This window comes from Aquarana catesbeiana, linkage group LG12 (genome assembly GCF_042186555.1).
Source record: "Aquarana catesbeiana isolate 2022-GZ linkage group LG12, ASM4218655v1, whole genome shotgun sequence".
Taxonomy (NCBI): Eukaryota; Metazoa; Chordata; class Amphibia; order Anura; family Ranidae; genus Aquarana; species Aquarana catesbeiana.
The window spans coordinates 70,736,220-70,753,236 of record NC_133335.1 but is presented as its reverse complement, the minus strand read 5'-3'; the positions used below and the strand labels follow the sequence as shown (position 1 = coordinate 70,753,236).

Here is a 17,017-nt window from a genome sequence, read left to right as displayed (position 1 = left end):
AAGGATTGTGTAAAGTTATCTGTTTGACAGTTCTTCACAAGATGTACGTGTGACTTCTCCTTCTCTGCCTTGTCATTGTCCTACTTGGCTCTGGGCTTCCCTGACAAGATAGTCTTGTAATCCGTCTTGTCTGGTGAGTAAGAGAAGACTATTAATGGTCCAGATAGGATTCGTATTGTGCTTAAATCTCAGCAAGGTTTGAAAACTAAATGATGAAGCTGGGATCAGGATATCTTTACACTCACTAGGCACTTTATTAGGTACACCTTGCTAGTATCGGGGTGGACCCTCCTTTTGCCTTCAGAACTGCCTTAATTATTCATGCCATAGATTCAACAAGGTGTTGAAAACCTTCCTCAGAGATTTTGGTCCATATTGACATGATAGCATCACGCAGTTGCTACAGATTTGTCGGCTGTACATCCATGATGTGAATCTCGCGTTCCACCACATCTGGTGACTGGTGAGATGATTTGAGCTTTGTGATATGGTGCATTATCCTGCTGGAAGTAGCCATCAGAAGATGAGTACACTGTAGTCATAAAGAGATGGACATGGTCAGCAACAATACTCAGGTAGGCCGTGGCGTTTAAACGGTGCTCATACTAAGGAGCCCAAAGTGTGCCAAGAAAATATCCCCCACACCATAACACCACCATCAGCTTGAACCGTTGATACAAGGCAGGATAGATCTATGCTTTTATGGTGTTTACACCAAATTATGACCCTACAATCTGAAAGTTGCAGCTGAAATCGAGACTCAGACCAGGCAACGTTTTTCCGGGTGATTTTTGTCGGTGACGTCAGCGGAGCGCGACGGTGGTGCGCAGGAAATGATGCTCCAGTCAGCATGTCCAGTTGCCTGGAACGCAAACAACATGGCGTGCGTTCCAGGCATTAAAACGTTATATGAGGACGAAAAATCAACAAGGAAGTGTCCTTCGCGCTTGTTGGATGATATAGTGAAAAATAAAGTGAAAAATAAGATGCAAACTCATAGATATTAAATTAAATGTGTAAAAGAAGTCACACACATAAAAAAAATATATTGCAGCAAAATGCAAATGCTCACAGCAATCCTAATAATGTATAATAAGAAGAAAAGTTTTGCGCAATATTCAAGAGGGTTACATGAAATAAAATAGGTTTAAACAATGTGCATCATGTGTAAACAAAATATAAATCTAAAAATAAAATATTTTATGTGTCAAAAATAGCATTTACTATAGGGACCAAATTGTCTCTTATACACAATGGATGCTAAAACTCATCATATCTAGACAGGACTATATAAAGTGCAAAGTCGTGCACTAAATTAAATATTGTGACAATACCGCAATAAGTGAAATGAAAAATACACTAAAATAAATGAAATGAATGCACGTTAGTGCTAGGAGCACAGTGTAAAAGATTTAAAAGTGATATAAAAAATGAAAAAATGGAAAAATGGAAAAAAAAAAGACAATCTCTTAGATGTGGGATTAGGTGGATGAGAGATCCTCTGATCAGTAACTGGCTGGTGTTGAAATGTAGTGTGATGACCTATTGGCTCTCCTGGTAGTGTCTTCTAAATGTGGTCTCACAGAACTCTCACCTTCAAGCTGTGGTATAAAGGCATTGAGGATTGTAAATAGGATGTTGCAATTACTGGTACAGCGCTATATCAGTGAGGTCCATGGATCTCAGATTCTGACTGAGTCTCCTGTCTGCCTCTGGATGTGCTGTCCTGGCTCCCTTGCTATGCTGTGTACTTCTGTGGGTTTGACAGTCTGACTGGTTTTTGTCTCAGACTCTGACTGTGTCTGCTGTCTGCCTTTGGAAGTGAGACCACATTTAGAAGACACTACCAGGACAGCCAATAGGTCATCACACTACATTTCAACACCAGCCTGTTACTGATCAGAGGATCTCTCATCCACCTAATCCCACATCTGAGACTCTCTTTTTTTTCCATTTTTCCATTTTTTATATCACTTTTAAATCTTTTACACTGTGCTCCTAGCACTAACGTGCATTCATTTAATTTATTTTAGTGTATTTTTCATTTCACTTATTGCGGTATTGGCACAACTTTGCACTTTATATAGTCCTGTCTAGATATGATGAGTTTTAGCATCCATTGTGTATAAGAGACAATTTGGTCCCTATAGTGAATGCTATTTTTGACACATAAAATATTTTATTTTTAGATTTATATGGTGTTTACACATGATGCACATTATTTAAACCTATTTTATTTCACATAACCCTCTTGAATATTGCGCAAAATTTTTCTTCTTATTATACGTTATATGAGGACGGCTACAGTAGGGCGCTATGGAAGAGAGACCCTGCAGATCCAGATGGGGTTTGAAGCTGCCAACAAACAGTGTGGAGGGGCAGTGACTCGGGTCCCCCCTGATGGCGGTATGTGACAGGGAATAGTGTTTTAGTGATTGTATGTGACATGAGTTAAGCAATTGTGGAGAGCACATGGCTCCTTTCAATGCCAATTTCAATTTTAATTCTATTTTTAATAACATTACTACTATCCCTGATATTATCGTGATTAATACTACCTTCATACCAGCAGGTTCTTTGTCCTCATGTATATAATTGTATTCCACATACCGTTTGATGCAGTCAGTATCAACAAGGACTAATCTATGGACACTTTGCTTATGCAATCTATCAATTTTTTATTAATATTTTTTTTATCAATTCATTCATAATAACAGTTTTTTATCAATTTCCTATTATCATTATTTTTCAATCAACTAATTGTACATGTAAGAGGTGTTTATCACTATTCATCGGTGGTCATTCCCCTTCGTTTGTGAGCCACCCACCAGTATGGGCGGGGTCATCAGATCCCGGTAGGAGGTGCCTTTTTTGGGTGTATATTGGTGCACATGTGTATATATAGGAGAAGCTGAAGGATGCAACACTGCAGAGCTCTGAGGAAGAAGGTCACCTTTGGAAACACGTCAGCCGGCAGTGACTCCTGCAATCTCCTCTGTTACGATCGGGAGTCTGTTACCGTCTGTTACCATCTTGAATAATTGCTCATCTGGAGACTACTTGTATCAGTTTTTTGTATATACATTTGTGAGTAGTTTTCTATTTTACTTTTAAATAAAATATTTACCTAAGGATAATGCACAAGGTCGGTGCGCCCTTGTTTTCTTTCTTTTCCCTCTAACGTTTTTCCAATCTTCTGTTGTCCAATTTTGGTGAGCCTGTGTGAACTGTAGCCTCAGTTTCCTGTTCTTAGCTGACAGGAGTGGCACCCGGTGTGGTCTACTGCGGCTGTAGCCCATCTTCCTCAAGGTTCGATGTGTTGTGCATTCAGAGATGGTATTCTGCATATCTTGGTTGTAACAAGTGGTTATTTGAGTTACTGTTGCCCATTCTCCTCTGACATCAACAAGGCATTTTCCTCCACACAACTGCCGCTCACTGGATATTTTCTTTTTTTCAGGCCATTCTCTGTAAACCCTAAAGATGGTTGTGTGTGAAAATCCCAGTAGATATGTTTTTGGAATACTCAGACCAGCCCTTCTGGCACCAACAACCATGTCACGTTCAAAGTCATGTAAATCCCCTTTCTTCCCCATTCCGAACTTCAGCAAGTCGTCTTTACCATGTCTAGGTGCCTAAATGCATTGAGTTGCTGCCATGTGATTGGCCGATTAGCAATTTGTGTTACCAAGCAATTGAACAGGTGTACCCAATAAAGTGGCCGGTGAGTGTAAATGTGTCAGTTTGATTCAAAGTCTTCTTGCTGATAGATGGGGGGCATTTGTTGTTGGTAGTGCTCAAGGACCAGGTGCCAGACATGGATGTTCTTCAGGTTTTGGGATGGTTCTGGTTGTAAAACTGGCCTATGATGATCAGCAGTAGGGATGACCCGAACACCCCCCGGTTCGGTTCGCACCAGAACATGCGAACAGACAAAAAATTTGTGAGAACATGCAAACACCGTTAAAGTCTATGGGACACAAATGTGAAAAATTAAAATTACGTACTGGTAACGTCTTTTCCAGTAGTCTTTCAGGACAGCCACCATGAGAGATAGTCTCCTCCTCTTCCTCTGAGAAACACTGCGCCAGCCCATAAATTCTTACTTCCCCCTGCCGGACCTCGGTTTATTCCAAGATCACCTCCAGGCCAGCTGGGGAGACACAAGAACACATTAATAACATACTATCACATAATATTATCATGCTGCGTTCTGGTCTTTTAGAAGACACCCCTTTCGGGTGGGTAACTAGGGCTGTCCTGAAAGACTACTGGAAAAGACGTTACCGGTACATAACTTTAATTTTCCCCTTTCGTCTTTCAGGACAGCCACCATGAGAGGATGAACAAGCACTTACCACTTACGTGCTCCTTCCCCATTGTTTAGAGAGAAAAAACATGGGGCTTTCGCGTTGTTTTTTGACGCGAACAGATCCACTTCTCTGAAATGAGATTGAAAACCTCCTGGTTGAGGATCAAGAAAGTCCGCTATCACATTTTTTTCTACTCTCAGGAAGACTGCTGAGAGTGAGAGAGTGTTGGTCTCGGCCCAGTTAAGAATGTCTGATGCTAAGGCCAAAAGGAATCCGCTTCTCGTGCCGCCCTGTTTGCTTACATAGGCCACGGCAGACAAGTTGTCCGACTGCACCTGAACATGGAGGCCCTGGAGCTCTTTTTTGAAAAACCCAAGTGCTAGCCCAATTGCCCTCAGCTCCTTCCAACTGGAGGACCTTCTTAGTTCGTCATCCTCCCAGGTGCCCTGTGCTAAAAGGGAACCCAGATGTGCCCCCCTTCCTTTGCCGCTTGCGTCTGTGGTTACCACCCGAGAAACTGGGATGAACCACAGACGACCCTGCGACAGGTTTGCAACCTTCCTCCACCACCAGAGAGATCTCTTTACTTGGTGTGGAACATGCACTAGGGTGTCTAGATCTTTCTAACTGTGATCCCACACCTTTAGGACGAAGGACTGCAAGGGACGAAAGTGCAGACCTGCCCACTGCACTGCTGGGAGGGTAGAGGTTAACAGACCCAGTGCTGACATCAGAAATCTTATGGAGACCTGATTGTTGCACTGGAGAGAGGCTACTGCTCTGTCCAGCTTTAGTACCTTTGCTGTCGGAAGAAACACTCTCAATAGTGTTGAGTCCAGCAGATAACCTAGGTACGTGATGCGTTGTGAGGGAATCAAGCTGGACTTCTCTAAGTTCAGCAGCCACCCTAGTCCTGTGAGGACCTTCTTTGTTAGCTCGAGATCTTTGGCTAACTGTACTGGGCACGCTGCAAATAGTAACAGGTCGTCCAGGTAGGCTATTATTGATATTCCCTGGAGTCGGAGAAAGGCCATAGCTTCCGCCAAGGCCTTGGTAAAAATGCGGGACGAGGAGGATAGCCCGAATTGGAGTGCTTGAAACTGTAGGTGTACCGTTGTTCCACCTAAGTCTACTGCTAGCCGAAGAAACCTCTGCGAGGCCTCTGCTATAGGGACGTATAGATACGCGTCCCTTAGGTCCAGCGATACCATAAAGCAGTTGTGGGGTAGCAGGGCTCTGACTGTGAAAATTGTCTCCATACGGAATCTTTTGTATGTCACTGACCTGTTCAGGGGTTTTAAATTCAGAATCAATCTGAATTATCCTGTGGGTTTTTTCACTACGAAGATGTGTGAATAGAATCCCTCTCCCTCCTCTGCCTTTGGTACTCTGTGAACCACATTCTGATCTTCCAGATCTCTCAGTGCTCCCAACAGAGCCTCGGCCTTTGTCGTGCACCTGGGTAGGTGCGTAACAAGGAATCTCCGCGAGGAAAGACTTGTGAATTTGAGGAGGTACCCCCTTCTTATAACCATTAGGATAAACTGGTTGGGGGATATTGTCTCCCACTGTGGGAGGAGGGCCCCCAGTCTTCCACCCACTGTGGTTGGGAAGTCATTGGCTTTTACGAGGCTGCTCGGGAGGGCAAATAAATTGCCCCTTCTCTGCCCTTGCCTTTTTGACCCCAAGATCTCTTTTGCCCTTCCGGCTTTGGAGTTTCTTTACATCTTTGCGGACGAAACCCCTTCTTTGTTTGTGCTGGGGTTTTCCGCTTAAGTGGGAAGGATTTCTTCCTGTCTGCTGTGCGGTCCAAGATGGTCTCTAAACCTGGGCCAAAGAGGTCTTCCGTTAAAGTTATCCCGCACAACTTGACCTTAGAGGCGCTATCGCCTGGCCAAGTTTTTAGCCAGAGGGCTCTCCTGGCAGGATTGGCTAAAGCCGCTGATCTGGCCGACATGCGGACTGATTCTGCTGAGGCATCCGCTATGTAGGCGATACCTCGCAGAATCGTAGGGTTAAGAAGATAGAATGGTTTCTTTGGCCGTTCCAGCTTCAATATGTTCTTGGATCTGGGAGAGCCAGTGCTCCAGATTGCGAGTCACAACTGTGACAGCTAATTCAGGATTTAGATGCCAATTGCTGAGTCCCAAGTTTTTTTAAGGAGAGAGTCTATTCTCTTATCCATGACATCTGCCAAAGCCCCCATGTCCTCAAACACCAGATTCGTGTGTCTGGAGACCTGGGAGAAGGCGGCATCTAACTTGGGATTTTTAATCCAGATGGATGCTGGATCCTCTGAGAATGGGAATCTTCTCTTTAGGGATCTAGAAAAAAAGGGCTTTCTTTCAGGATCTTGCCACTCCTTTTTAATCATTTCAACCAGTACCTCATGTACTGGGAAAACCTTTTTCTTTTGTTCCCCCAAGCCCTTGTACATTTGGTCATGGAGGGTCAGGGGTTACTTGTCCGCCTGAATACCGAGGGTTGTATATATAGCCCCTAAGAGGTCCTCTACCTCATCCAGGGCAATTTCTATCTGGAGGATTTCCTGGACTCCCCGTCCTGGTCCTCCCCCTCTGAACCTTCCTGAGAATCGGAGGAGGAACTGTCTGGCTGTCTCTGTTCAACTCCGGAAGGGCCTGGAGCATTCTCTGCCCTAACTGAAGTTGCAGGTTGGGCAGGAGCAGAGCCCTGAGCCTGAGGCGGGGTTGTATCCTGGGGAGCTGGATTAATGGGAGGCTGAAACCTCTCACATAAGGCTTTAAATGAAGAAAAGGTTGACGAGAGCTCTTTTATTGAGGCTGCTAGTCCTGATTCCTGTTCAGAGTCCCTCTCTTTAACAAGGGAGTCTATGCAGTCCCTACACAAGACCTTTGTCCATGACTCCCCTAATGTGTCCCTGCAGGAGGCACACTTCTTTTTAGAGCTATGTGTTGATTTAGACTTCTCTGTAGCTTTCTCAAATACATGAAAAAAATACCTAAAATTTCGTCACTTTAAATACTAGGATACAACCCTGGGAGTGCATTAGACCCTGCTTAACCTGTGGGGATCTGAGCCTCCCTCCCCTGACTACCCAGAGGGTCTGCCCCCCCATGACAGGAACTATACATGGAGGGGCAATCCTAGATAGAGAGTACCCTTCCCCAGGGCACTCTTACCTTAGGAAGGCTGGAGGTAGTGTCCGTTGGTTGAGCATCCGCTTCCGACGTGACTGCAGGTGGTTGCTACTACCGAGTCTCACGCTGCCTGTGCGCGTTCCAGACTCATCTCCAGCTTGTGCCTGGCTTCCCTATCAGCTCCCCGACCCGGAACCGGAAGTCACGGGTCAAAGGCAAGCACTCGCCCTACCGCTGGAAATGACGTCGCCCGTCGTCCAGCCCGCCTAGTTCCAAAAAAAAAGAGCGGCCTGTACAGTGTACAGGAAAAGCCGAACGCCTGCTTGCCGCGGCCCTATGGATGCGATAGGAGTCCCCCGCTACCTGTAGCCACACTCGACTAGGATGGGGTGGCAACTGAATAGAGGGTAAGTACCCCCCTTGCTCCTAGGAAGCCCCTGCTCCCCTTTACAGAATCAGAAAAAACTACTAGCCACAGTCTCCCTGACTGACCGGCCTGGCTCCTTGCTCAGTGTCTCCCCGCTGGAGGAAACACTTATGCCCCATACACACGGTCGGATTTTCCGACGGAAAATGTGTGATAGGACCTTGTTGTCGGAAATTCCCACCGTGTGTAGGCTCCATCACACATTTTCCATCGGATTTTCCGACACACAAAGTTTGAGAGCAGGATATAAAATTTTCTGACAACAAAATCCGTTGTCGGAAATTCCGATCGTGTGTACACAAATCCGACGGACAAAGTGCCACGCATGCTCAGAATAAATAAAGAGATGAAAGCTATTGGCCACTGCCCCGTTTACAGTCCTGACGTACGTGTTTTACGTCACCGCGTTTAGAACGATCGGATTTTCCGACAACTTTGTGTGACCGTGTGTATGCAAGACAAGTTTGAGCCAACATCCGTTGGAAAAAATCCTAGGATTTTGTTGTCGGAATGTCCGAAACAAAGTCCGACCGTGTGTACAGGGCATAATACTGAGGTCTGGCAGGGGGAAGTAAGAATTTATGGGCTGGCGCAGTGTTTCCTCGAGGAAGAGGAGGAGATTATCTCTCATGGTGGCTGTACTGAAAGACGAAAGGGGAAAAAAATTAAAAATGTTCATTTTAAAGGCTCATATGCAAGTTATTGCCATAAAAAGTGTTTGGAGACCCAAATACTGCCCCAGGGGACATGTATCAATGCAAAAAAAAGGTTTTAAAATGGCCATTTTTTCAGGAGCAGTGATTGTAATAATGCTTAAAGTGAAACAATAAAAAAGAGATATTCCTTTAAATATCGTGCCTGGGGGGTCCCCTTAGTCTGCCTGTAAAGTGGTGCACCTTTCTCATGTGTTTTACTGTGTCGCAGCAAAATTACATTTCTAAAGGAAAAAATGTAATTTAAAATTGCTTGCGGCTGTAATGTATTGTCGAGTCCCGGCAATATAGATAAAAAATGAAAAAAATCAGCATGGGTCCCCCCCCAGTCCATACCAGGTCCTTTGGGTCTGGTATGGTAATTAAGGGGAACTCTACGCCAAAATTTAAAAAAAAAAACAGCGTGGGGTCCCCCACAAAATCCATACCAGGCCCTTCGGGTCTGGTATGGATATTAAGGGGAACTCCACGCCAAAATTAAAAAAAAAATGGTGTGGGGTCTCCCCCAAAATCCACACCAGACCCGTATCCGAGCAAGCAGCCCTCCTGAACCATACCAGGCCGCTAGCCCTTAACATGGGGAGGGTGCTTTGGGGTCCCCCCAAAGCACCTTGTCCCCTCAACCCTTGCCTGGTGGTTGTGGGGGCCTGCGGGCAAGGGGACTTATCGGAATCTCGCAGTGCATTATGGGGGGCATTCCGCATACTTGAATTTCCTGCGAACGCCTCATAATATTGGCTGTTCGTTGAATGTGGGAATGCCCGATGTTTGAGTCAAACTTGCGTTCAACTGGAACATCAAGCTCATCCCTAATCAGCAGTGATTCATAGTTAAGTGTGATAACCATGAGTAATGTACGACCATGTATCAGGGGGTTGGCTAAATACAAAAGAAGACACGTTTCTTGATCCAACTATTTGCTGTTAGAGTGGGCAACAATTACCTATCTATCCTATTCAGCCCCGGAAGATTTTACCCCCTTCCCGACCAGAGCACTTTTTGAGATTCGGCACTGTGTCGCTTTAACTGACAATTGCGCGGTCGTGCGATGTTGCACCCAAACAAAGTTGCCGTCCTTTTTTTTCCCACAAATAGAGCTTTCTTTTGGTGGTATTTGATCACCTCTGCGGTTTTATTTTTTGCGCTATAAACACAAAAAGAGTGGCAATTTTGAAAAAAAAACACATTATTTTTTACTTTTTGCTATAATAAATATCCCCTAAAAATATATATATATAAAAAAAACAATTTTTTTCCTCAGTTTAGGTCGATATGTATTCTTCTACATATTTTTGGTAAAAAAAAAAAAAAAATCGCAATAAGCGTATATTGATTGGTTTGTGCAAAAGTTATAGTGTCTTGTGGGGAGATTAGCTCGTGGGGATCACCTTTTCATGAAATGAAGGTCAGCGTACAGGCAGTTTCTTTAAAATCTGGCGGGTTGCAATCTCTATTTACAGGTGGTTTGCAAAGTCATAAAAATAAACAAAATAGTAAAACAAATCCTTGCCATCCGGCGCTAAACTAAACAGTACACTGCTCTCTATACGGTGTGGGGCTGGTCCCCATCACCCACAAAACATGAGGTAAAGCAAACCTTTGTTTTCAATCCAAACAAACAGGGCTCCTCTCTCTCAGATTCCCTTCTGAATCTCAGGCGAGAGCACTGCTGTGCTCTCTTCCTGGTCATTTAAAGTCCACCTGAGCATGGACTCAAGTGGACTCAAGTGGACCAGAAGACCCGGACCGGAACCAAGCCTGCCACAGAGGCTGGAAAAATCCGGGCCGGATTACGGTTCAGTCTCTGACAATAGAACAAATGCAAGGTGGAATATACCGATTATCGATGACCTCACCTCGCATACCTTCACAGTCTACAAAATAGGGGATAGATTTATAGCATTTTTATTATTATAATTTTTTTTTTACTAGTAATGACGGTGATCTGCGATTTTTATCGTGACTGCGACATTATGGCGGGCACATCGGACACTTTTGACACATTTTTGGGACCATTGGCATTAATACAGTGATCAGTGCTATAAAAATGCATTGATTACTGTAAAAATGTCACTGGCAGTGAAGGGGTTAACACTAGGGGGCGATCAAGGGGTTAATTGTGTTCCCTAGTGTGTGTTCTAACTGAAGGGGGGAGGGGACTGACTAGGGGAGATGACAGATCGCTATTCATACTTTGTATGAACAGACGATCTGTCACTTTTCCCCTCAGAGAACTGGGATCTCTGTGTTTACACACAGAGATCCTGGTTCTCGCCATGTTACGAGCGATCACGGGAGCCCGGCGGTTACTCACATTGGCTCCAGGGGTGAGCTGCGGGCGCGCGCCCCTAGTGGCCACCAGAGGGAGTGGCGTAACATGACGGCGATTCGCTCAGCCGAGCCATGTTGCCGCAGTACAACTGCGACGGCTGGTACCTGCAGACAGCCTGCTCTGCATGTAAGATGTAGCTGATCCGGTCAATTGATCATTTTTTAACTATATCCGTCGCCTAAGCCATAGAGAATCATTCTGGATTTTTGAGGCCAAGGTTTTAAAACCTGATGGGTTAAATGTCGACTTTGACTTGAATTGTTTCATCTCTGATAGTATTTAGTATAGGTAGTATTTTAACATATTTTATATCCCCTTTTTTATGAATTTTTAAATGAATTTTAATGAATTTTTATGATCATGTTTTTTTTTTTGTCTTTGGGTATGTTGTTATAGGATGTGTGGATGTAAAGGATGACAGCGGGTGGTAATGTCTACTTTTTGTAAATGGATTGTTATTTGTGCTGCCTTCTATGAAACGGCCAGTAGGGGTCAGTATTTTTACTGCCTTCAGTCTCTTTGGCAATGTAAGATTGCTATTTCCTGTCTGTGGATATGCTGCATGACAGTGGTACCTCTGGTTCCAAGTGGCTATTGCCGCTGCCTCCATTTACCTCATGTTTCCATGACGATCAGTATGCTTATAAGAGGACGGGTGACGCTGGTTGGCTCCACCCCGTTGACGAAGTTCTTGTGAACGTAACGCGTACGGGGAGGAGCCACGTCCTGACGTCACCCGATATACACATCCTCAGCGTCTGCTCTGTTATGCGCTGTACATTGAAGCCCTTGTGAGTAGCCATCCTTTATTAATAAAAACGTTGCAAAAATTATGATACTAGTGAGCACTTAGATTTGCTTTTCTCTTACCATACTTACCCATTGGGATATCAGTCGGTGGACCTGGACCCTTTCTGGAGGTTGTACCCGTATGTGACATGCGTTGTTGACCATCTGTTAGTTCAGTGGTCCGCACTTAGAGGTGAGCAAAGCGATTGCTCTGGAGGTGGAGGGAAAGTCACTCTTGCATTGAAATTTTCTCACGTGAAATCCTTGCCTGCTGGGACTGTTATTGATTCTTGTTTTTTGGATTTATATGGACTTTATATCACATCTGTTATGTTTTATTGAGCCCTGATATGCGCTGCATTTCTCTGTATAATAGTTTACAACAGACTTATCTGTCATGAATAAATCCTTACATGCCATGATATACAATATAATTAAAAAAAAAATAGCTTTAACTTTTATCAATTAAATGGATTAAATGTAAGCGATATGCCCTTTAAAACTTCAACAAAGTTTCTGAGACATAGCTCCTGCTCATCTTCTCTTGTCAGCAGACTGCAGTTCATCGTTAATCTGGTGCAGCTCTGCATAAAAAACAATCAGCTTCCAGTTTTTATTGTCAAAGCCTAATAGAACAAGCTGAAGTTAGAAGCTGTTTGGCTACCATGTACAGCTGCACCAGATTTTGCACACTTCAGTTTTAGTAAATCAACTTCATCATGTTCTATTATTCTCTACAGGACTCTTGAAGTAAGTGGTTATAATAGGGGAAACCTATACAACAAACATGTTTTCAGTTCAAATATAGCAAAAGTCATTTTTAATTTTTTAAAGTTTCCTATTGATGCACATCATTTGCTACATTTCCACTTAACATGATTTCATACTAAATGCAAACTGACCATACTTATTACCTACAGGCAGTAGTGTATTTAGGTTTTGTGCTGCCCTAGGCCTGACTAAACTCCTGCACCCTCTAATTTAAATATGTGCCCACGCCTTCCTGTCAAGGACACACCCCTTGCTGTTTAAGATCCGCCCTGAAATTTTTACACTGGGGAGATTTTAGAAAATCTCCCCAGTGTGCGCGGGCAGCATTTACAACCGCCAGCAAGAATCTACTTATTTTTGCCAGCGGCCACCTCTGGCCACTATTTGGTCATCTTAATGTAGCCTTAAAGTGATTTTTAACCCACTTTCAGTAATATACACTATCCAGTCTGTATCCTAATAGAGTGTCCCCCTGTCTCTGTGTTTCATTAAAAAAATATCTCCTTCACCATATCTCATGGCAGCTCCCGGTGCTCATGTAACCAGCTGTGTCTCCTCTCTGCCCGTCTTGCAGAAGCAGCGGGTGGGGCCAAGGTTTCCCCACTGACGTCAGCGGGACGTGAGGAGGAGAGGAGAGACGAGACACGGCTGGTCACGTGATCGCCGGGAGCCACTGTGAGATATGAAGGAGGTATTTTTTTAAGGAAACACAAAAACAGCGGGGCACTCTATTAGCATACAGAACGGACAGTATATAGATATGTTTATTATTGTTGCAGCAGGAGGGGGATGGGGCGGCACTGTCACTAGGTGGCACGCAAAGGGGGGGGGGACAGAGGAGACAGACACAGGATAGCAGGCTGCGGATCGGAGGCACGCAAACAGACCACGATGTCAGGGGCTCAGCAGCCATGATTATTGTGGTCTGTTTGCAGAGGGAAGGGTATAGCCAGGCACGATTAGCCAGGTGTTACAGGGGGCCAAATTACACAGCACAAGCACTGTGCTGTGTAACATGCTTTAAAGGAACTGAATCTGTGGGGGGTTTTTTTGGGTTAACAAACACGTTAATGAAGCACACACAAGCATATCTTATCTCAGCAGTTTGAAGGGTAAAGCAGGAACCTGCCATGTGTAGCCCTCCCTGTTCAACAGAAACCGGTCTAACAACAAACCTCTGTTGAACAGTCCTGCGGGGGAGATTCATGATTTCACATCACTTTTGTGGATGTGGGGAGCTGAATTTTGAGCCCGCTAATTGAACAAAAATAAACTCACAGTGTAAGCATTAGTTCACCTTCATCAAAAAACTGCCTATGCAGATAAGGGGTGACTGTAGAGAAGAACAAACTATGCAGATTTTTTTATTATTTTTGTTCTTTATTTTAGATTTTATGTGTACAAAAAGAAAGAAAACAAAACATACACAATATATATGATCAAAGTCGAATATCGCCCTTGCTATATGTGTAGGCCATTTATTTACCTTATGAAGCCTGACAGTAAACGTGCTGCTTAGACACAATTAACATATCTAGATGTACAATAGTAAATATTCACTTTTTTAGTTTGGGTCTACTATAAGCATGGAGGAAGACAGCCAAAGCATGAAGCAAGCAAAGCATATATTAATGCAGCTTTGTTTACTCACATTCTTCTCCCAGTATTACAGTTTTAGGAATCACATCTACACATGGTCTTGCTCATAACACCCTTATGGTTTGGTTCCATTTCTCACGACTTTTTTTTTGTTTGCAGGCGTCGATGTCTGAAGCCAAGACAACAGCATCACAAACTGCAGCTTCCTGGCCTCTCTGAGCCAAAGCAGGACCAGGCTACCTCGACCTCCCGCCTTAACCTCATTAGCACCAGCCACCTGGACTCTACATCCACAGCTGATAGTGATCTTCGAACTCCAGTCCTATGCTCTGCCTATTCCTCCCGTGAAGACTTTTGTAAATCTGGTGGGCGTTCCTCCAACCAACATTCTACAGATACTCTTCCTTTAAGGCCAGGACCTTGAGAAGATTACCCACTAAAGTCAGCCCGCTCTTGTGACCTGCTGGAGTCAGAAGACCTGAAAAGGAACTATGGAGTTGGAGGGAAGGGGCAGCAGAGAAGGAGAGGAGGTAGAGGAGGAAATAGAGATCCACCTCCATCACCTCCTCCGCTACCACCCCCCTTTAAACATGTGATCGGTGACTCTAAACCACCAGATTATTTGATGACCCAATCAGCAGATCCACTGTCACGTCCCACTTCTTTGACTCAACCTGGACAGCTGATATTTTGTGGATCCATTGACCACATGAAGGAGGGAGGGTACAGACATGCCATGCCCACTTTGGTGATTCCAGCTCATTATGTAAGGTTATCATCAGAAGACAATCCAGCAGGGCAGAGTGAAGAGCAATCTGAAAGTGATTCTGTGTCATCACAAGCTTCGCATGCCCACCATTTTGCCCCTCAAGATCATGCTCAACGTCAACAGTTGCTTCAGCAAGGTCACAACTACCAACAAGGAGGGCCCACTGGCTCAGGACAAGAACAGGAGGGAAAAGGCTGGAGCAACCACTCTTCTCAAATGAGTGGATCGGTCACCATCCCTGTGGTTTTTAATGAATCCACCAACTGAACGGAGAACTGCAAGCGCTCACAGAGAAGAAGCTTTTGGAACTTGGCGTGAAGCCCCACCCTGGAGCCTGGTTTGTGTCTTTAGATGGACGTTCCAGCCAGGTTTGTCACTCTTACATAGACCTGCAGGCTGGTGATAAGACACGCAGTAATGATGCTAGTCTGGACTCAGGTGTGGATGTTAATGAGATTAAAGTAAAACCTGGACCAGAAGAAGGAAGAGGTGGGAGGTCTCAACATCAACCTTCTTCTTTGACCTACTCTAAGCTGGTCTTTGCTGAAGAAGGAGAACAGAGCCTCAGCGAGAGTCGGACTGGTGGTGGTTGCTCGCCCGAAGACAGCTCACTCACCCCGCTTCTGGATGAGGCTTCTGAATCTTGCCTGGTTATGAACAGGAGAGGGCGCAGCCGAGGAGACAGTTCCCACAGCAGCACTAGCGAACTTCGAAGGGATTCAATGACCAGCCCAGATGAGGACCTTAATGACCAATCTGAAGGTGGGGATGACCAAGATAAGAAGAGCCCCTGGCAAAAGAGAGAAGAGAGACCCCTGATGGTGTTTAATGTAAAATAATGAGGGATTTCTCAATTCTCGTTCTGTGTATAGGACATACCCCTCAAAGGACTGCAGGGAGAAAACGCAGGAATGGCCCCTGAATGCGAAGGCCGGGCCGGAGAATGAAAGCCCCTGCCCCCTTCTCTCCCCTAACCTCGAGGCACGGCCCCAGCATTGGAGAGTTCCTGTGTGGAAGACCAGAGGCACCGTGATCTATATACATCCAGAAACATACCCACACATCTACACACATACAGCCAACACAATTACTAACATGCACCCATGTATATAATACACACTTGCAATATTCCTTACATACATACACAGGTGCTTTATGGTCCTCTGGTAACTGGGAGTCTATGACACTTCATGGTGAGACCCTCAGTGTGACTAGCCCCCTCTTTACAGAGGTAGAGCAGATCATTGATAACAGTGGACTTTTAACCTTGACGTTGTCTTCTATTTCCCTTTAAATAGTAATACAAGGACAAGAGAAGCAGGCCAAGCTCGCTGGAACATGGAGAATCTTTTGGTTTCATCATTATGTCCTCTATGTAGGTTCTGATGTAGCAGGGCATCCTAATGGCCCATGGCATCTCCCAGTAACTCATGCTTTGTGGTCCTAGTGTTTTGTTTGTGTAAGGTGTGTGGAAGATCATAGCTTGCAATGCATTCTGGTCCATGGTCCTCATTTAAGGAAGCCATGTAACTACTGTTTTACTGACTACACTGCATTGTGGTACCATCTACCCATCTTATCATGGAAACCGCTTCTACTTATCACAATGCATTAATGTATCTCTTGCAGTGCATTGTAACCATTGTGTACCCCCTTCCATCTTCTTATTAGCCAATAACTTGCAATGCATCCTGGTAAACATTCAGTAGTATTAAGGTACTTGAGGGATTTATGATCCTCCTTTTTTTGCATCGCATTATGGTCTTTTAAATTTGACGTTTCTAAAAATATTCCAATTTCTTTTATGAAGCATTCCAGATAATGTAGTTCAGATGATCCTTAGAGGGAAGCTGTTTGTATTGCAAGAAGCTAGCCCCCTAGCGATTTCCCAAGAAAAACAGCACAAGAAATCAAGTGTGTTTGTCATGTTTAAATAGTACTGCCGTTTGCTACAAACCTTAATAATAAAAGGCGAAAAAAAGAAAAGTTTGTACTGCAAACTAGTGGGGATGCCTCAACATACACTGCATTCATAGTTTAGCATTGAGTATCATATGAAGTATACAGCCTAGGGGTTCTGGCCCGTGGTGAGTGGTGTTCTCAGAATGTCTGATCACAAGCCATTGATTCCCAGCTGAACCCAACAAAGTATCTCTACAATATACACTATATTGTCAAATATTGA

At 44.4% G+C, this 17,017-nt stretch overlaps 1 pseudogene; it reads left to right on the top strand.

The window, feature by feature from the left end:
• The first annotated feature begins 14,142 nt into the window (after positions 1 to 14,142).
• Positions 14,143 to 16,786, top strand: LOC141114378 (protein FAM171A2-like; annotated as a pseudogene).
• The last annotated feature ends 231 nt before the right edge of the window (positions 16,787 to 17,017 follow it).